We start from the raw sequence: 5,846 nt of genomic DNA, 5'->3' as shown, positions 1-5,846 counted from the left end.
AGACTAAAATGGTCATGTTTTTATTAAATGCCTGGCTTGCTCCTCTCATGATGTGAAGCACAAACATGATCACTAGGGGGCAAGCTTGCATGCACTCCTGGTTAGATATACCTTACTCCCATCTTTTTCTGTAATATCTTTCAACCCATTCAAACACAGAGGATGCAAGTAGTCTCGGTTGCTCCCGCTCATCTCCTTCATCTGTAATGATGAAAGATGGTGAAAGCAAATTTAGGTGAAAGCTAATTCCTGATAGGCATCCACAATATTTCCACCTATCCTGTGACTCCAAATGAGTGTAAAGGAGATAAGGAAAGGAAGCCACTGTAGACTATTAAGATACACCCTAAAGTACATGCATTACACTGTGAGTGAGCGTCCTTAGTACTGACAGAGGCTGGTTGCTAGAGGAGATGGATAGTTTATTCTAAAAGATTGCTGATAGAATGCTGCCACTGACTGACTAGTGTTCTAACTCCTCCATGCTTAGGCTATTGGTATTGATTGAGCAGCAAATGCTGCTGACTGATGTATTTTTATCAGTTGAGGAATGAAGTCATGGGGAAAAAGTGTGCTGTGTTCTTCAGTATTGATTATTTTCAGGTAAAGCCCACTTATCCACTGGGCCTGTTGAGCTACACACTATTAGACTACGTTGCACCCCAGAAAATTGAACGGCAGCCACATTGACACATTCTTAACGTTGGACACCAACAGTGGAAGTGTATGGTCTTCCCTGTGTTTGATTTCACATTATGGTTCTTCCTATTCAATCAAAACTGCTATCCAGGTGTTGCTGGTAATGTACACAGAAAGGATTTGCTCAACTAGAAAGGCCCACAAAAAAAGGCCCATAGGCCAACTATTTCTATTTGTTTAATCATGATGTCCTTTATGTATGTGACCTTGCATCACCTATTGGGGTCACATTAAAGGTAATGCATTTCTAGATGGTAAAGCTCTTTGAGTTTTATGGTTTGTTTGATTCTTACGTTATGCAGCTGACACATTTTAGAGGAACTGTGGCTCCCTCGTCTCGCAACCACGGCAACCACCTCTAGTGCAAAGTTCAGATGTGTGAGCCAGGTTTCCATGGTAACGGGGGCCTCTGTCGGAAGTGCGTTTTTTTATTACTTTTTTTACTGTTGTAGTGGGGGGGGGGGGTTGTGGCTTATAATGCAGAGTTATTAGATTGTTGGCCAGTGTTGATTCCAGAAATACATTCTTACAACATGAGGACCATGAATCAAATATCATCGAAAAACATGAGGTGTGTGAGCTGAATCCTGGACAATGAACATAGAACCATCCTATCACATCAATAATGCAACAGCTGGATATTTCATAATGACATAAGACACTATCCACTTCACAGTTAGTCCTGTAAAATCCTAATTTTACCAAAGATTGGTAATATATTGACAGTAATAGACATTTTCTCACACGAAATAGACTTATCTTGCCCCTCAAACTGATTAATGAAAAAATAACACGATTTAAACGTGTAATGAGTCTGTCTGATATCGTGCCTCATCCCTTTCTACCGCAGCAGGTGGGCACAGCGCCTCTTGAGTGATGTCATTTCTGCCATTGAGCTTGGCAGAGTTCCCACTCTCTCTTTTACACTCTGTTCTACATGATTCTAACCACTCACACCCTTTTGCGCCTTCTCTTCTTTGCTCGCTCTCTCTCCCCCACTCCCCCCCCTCTCTCTCACGGTTCCTTTATCACACTCATTTACACTCGCAAATCCACTCTCTGCACTCAACGGTTGTCGAGGGTTAATTTAGTGCCACTCACGCTGAGTTTCCATCTATCGAAATGGCCATAATTTTGAAACGCTAAATACAGTGGGTATCATAAGTATTCAGCCACCTTGGATTTTTTCACATTTTGTTGCGTTGCAAAGTGGGATTGAAATATATGTAATTGTGATTTCTTTTGTCAGTGATCTGCACTAAATACTACATAATGTCAAAGTGAAATAGTTTTTTTACAAATTAATATTTTTTTTTTATAACTAAAATATACTTGTATAAGTATTCATCCCCTTTGTTTAGGTAAGCCTAAAGTAGTTCTGGAGTAAAATGTGGCTTTACAAATCACCTAATACAGTAAGTTACATGGACTCTGTGAGATAATAGGGGTTGACATTCTTTTTTTATGACTACCCTTTCCTCTGTCCCCCATACATACATCTGTAAGGTTCCTCAGTCAAGTATAACATTTCATGCCCAGATTCAACTACAAACACCAGGGAGCTTTTCGAAAGCCTCATAAATAAGGGCAGTGATTGGTAACAATAACAAATCAGACATTGAATATCTCTTTAAGCATGGTCAAGTTAATAATTATGCTGTGTGTGAAGTATTAAACCACCCATACACACCAAAGATAGTCATCCTTCTGAACTGAGCTGCAGGACAGGAAGGAAACTGCTCAGGGATGTCACCATGAAGCCATTGGTGAGTTAAATAGCTATGATGGGAGAAAACTGAGGATGGATCAACAACATTGTGGTGATTCCAAAATAATGACCTAAATGACAGAGTGAAAGGAAGAATACAGATGTACAGAATAAATAGATTCCAAAGCATGCAATAAAGCACTAAAGTAATACTGCAAAAAAACAAGGCAAAGGAATATACTTTTTTGTCTAAATGCAAAGCCTTATGTTTGGGGCAAATACACCACATCTCTGAATAACTGCATCCTTATTTTCAAGCATGGTGGTGACTGCATCATGGGATGGGTACAGTATGCTTGACATTGGCAAAGACTGGGGTGTTGTTCAGGATACCAAGAAATGGGAAGGAGCCCAGCACAAGCTAAATCCTAGAGGAAAACCTACTTCAATCTGCTTTACACCAGACACTGGGAGAGGAATTCACCTTTTGAGCAGGACAATAAGCTACAACACATGTTGAAATTTACATTGGACGTGCATACCAAGAAGACAGTGAATGTTCCTGAGTGGCCAAGTTACAGTTTTGACTTAAATCTGCTTGAAAATCTATGGCAAGACTTGAAAATAGCTGTCCAGCCATGAATCCCCAACACCTTGACAGACTGAAGAATTTTGAAAAGAATAATGGGGAAATATTGCACAATCCATGTGTACAAAACTCTTAGAGATTTACCCAGAAATACTCACATCTGTAATCACTGCCAAATGTGTTTGACATTGTTTTATTTTTCCTAATTCTTTTTTGGTGAGTATTTTTCCTTCCAGACTCATATTAAGCATCTTCAATCCAAAATTAAATCTAGAATCGGCTTCCTATTTCGCAACAAAGCCTCCTTCACTAATGCTGCTAAACATAACCTTGTAAAACTGACTATCTTACCGATCCCTGACTTCTGCGATGTCATTTACAAAATAGCCTCCAACACTCTACTCAGCAAATTAGATGTAGTCTATCACAGTGCCATCCGTTTTGTCACCAAAGCCCCATATACTACCCACAACTGCAACCTGTATGCTCTCGTTGGCTGGCCCTCGCTTCATATTCGTCACCAAACCCACTGGCTCCAGGTCATCTATAAGTCTTTGCTAGGTAAATCCCCGCCTTATCTCAGCTCACTGGTCACCATAGCAACACCCTCCCGTAGCACGCGCTCCAGCAGGTATATTTCACTGGTCATCTCCAAAGCCAACTCCTCCTTTGGCTGCCTTTCCTTCTAGTTCTCTGCTGCCAATGACTGGAACAAATTGTAAAAGTCACTGAAGCTGGAGACTTATCTCCCTCACTAACTTTAAGCATCAGCTGTCAGAGCAGCTTACGAATCACTGCACCTGTACACAGCCCATCTGTAAATAGCCCACCAAACTACCTCATCCCCATATTGTTATTTATTTTTGCTCTTTTGCACCCCAGTATCTCTACTTGCACATCATCATCTGCACATCTATCACTCCAGTGTTAATGCTAAATTGTAATTATTTCGCCACTATGGCCTATTTATTGCCTTACCTCCCTAATCTTACTACATTTGCACACACTGTATATAGATTTTTCTATTGTGTTATTGACTGTACGTTTGTTTTATCCCATGTGTAACTAGGTGTTGTTTTTGTCGCACTGCTTTGCTTTATCTTGGCCAGGTCGCAGTTGTAAATGAGAACTTGTTCTCAACTGGCATACCTAGTTAAATAAAGGTAAAATAAAATAAATAGGTTGACCACTTATCGGTTTCCGGGTCACGGAGAAGAGGAGGACGGAGGAGTCTAGGGGAGGACGGACCTTTGCCCAATTGAGTGAAGGCCATAATCTTCAGTTTAATTTTGTATTGATGCTTGGGTGTCAGTTTGGAAATCTATTTGAACTTTCCTTCTTTTTGAAACAAGAAGTATATTTATCATGTTCTGGGGTGTATTCATTATTGCACACCATAGCAAAATGTTTTGCAATGAAAATGAGTTTCTTTTATGTCCCCTTTCGTTTCGGCCTGTTAATTTCAGTTTGGTTCCTAGTAAATACACCCCCAGTTTAGATCAGTGAAAAAACAAAGCGCATGAAATGTTGGTTTAAATTTATTTTTTTTGTGTTACATAAGCACACTGAGTCAGTCACACAATATAAGCTCATTGTCACTTGTATGACTTTGCCACAGTGGGTAGGGGAACATTGGAACTGTGTAATCTAAGCACTGGGTGACCATAACCATGTTCTGATCGGTAAATTACGGTGATGATGTTACGGCTTAGAAACTCAGCTCCAAAACATTACATCAACAGTCATCTACAAGACAAACTGCATTAGCCCCATAACAGACTGCCTCTAATCTGATATGCTAAACCATTTAGTGCGGCTAGCAGAAGAGTATAGCCCTAATGTACCAAGGAGAGATCATGGCATGGCCATATGTGTCTGCATCACTCTGTGCACCACAGTGTTAAAATAGTGTGTAAAACTGTAACACGAGCAAATCGGGTTCAATTCCTATGCCGGCTATGAGGCTTTCAAAGGGATTTCATCTCCACCACAGAATCAGATTAAATCCAGTCAGGGATTAGGGACAGGGAACAGGCCAGGGATTGACAAGGAGCTGAGTGGGTTTATATTGTGGAAGTGTGTGTGCGGGGTGGTGGGGATCTGTTGGTGTGTGTGTATGACGTAGTGTGTGTAAAGCCATCTGTAACTCACATGGTGACAAAAACCAAGTTGACAGAAGTGCCTCTACAACAACCATCTTTGTCTTCTGGCATGGTGGACTGCTGCCTGTTTGGCATTCTCTCAATCTTTCACTGCCTTTCGGTCTCTCTCTCTCTCACTCTCACTCACAGTCACACACACTCACAGGACCACCAATAAATACAGGTACAGTAAAAATAAAAGGGCAGGTTTCTTTGACGTCATCACAGATTCTCACCATACTCCCTCTGCTTACCGCTCTCATTGAGGTGGGACCAACAATTACAACCTTCTTCCTTCCCAAGCTAGCAAGCAAACTAAACTAACCACTACCCCTAGTCTCAGGGCCCCTCCTTTCAGCTTTGTTTCCGCACCAGCAGCACTCTGTCCCTGTCAAAATGCTAATCAGCCTAGCATATTCACAGGCATGGTGCTAGCTGGCTCAGTTGAATTAAGCTAGCTTCCCTGCAATTCTACCCATAGAATGATAAGTAGCAGGTTCCGGGAAAATATAATAATGCAGCCATGGCAGACAGTCTGCATGGTCTCTACAGTACACACAGGGTGCAGCTGCCTCTCCCTTCTCCTCATTAATATTGAGGGTTTGAGCCTTGGAGGAGGGAGGTGTGGACAAAGGGAGAGGGGGAGAAGGAGGAGGAGAGAGGGGGATGATGATTCCGCAGGCAGGCTGTAGAGAGCGAGCGAGCAACG

This window comes from Salmo salar, chromosome 13 (genome assembly GCF_965601325.2).
Source record: "Salmo salar chromosome 13, fSalSal1, whole genome shotgun sequence".
NCBI lineage: Eukaryota > Metazoa > Chordata > Actinopteri > Salmoniformes > Salmonidae > Salmo > Salmo salar.
The sequence above is the reverse complement of the archived record's forward strand: the minus strand, read 5'-3'. Positions refer to the sequence as shown.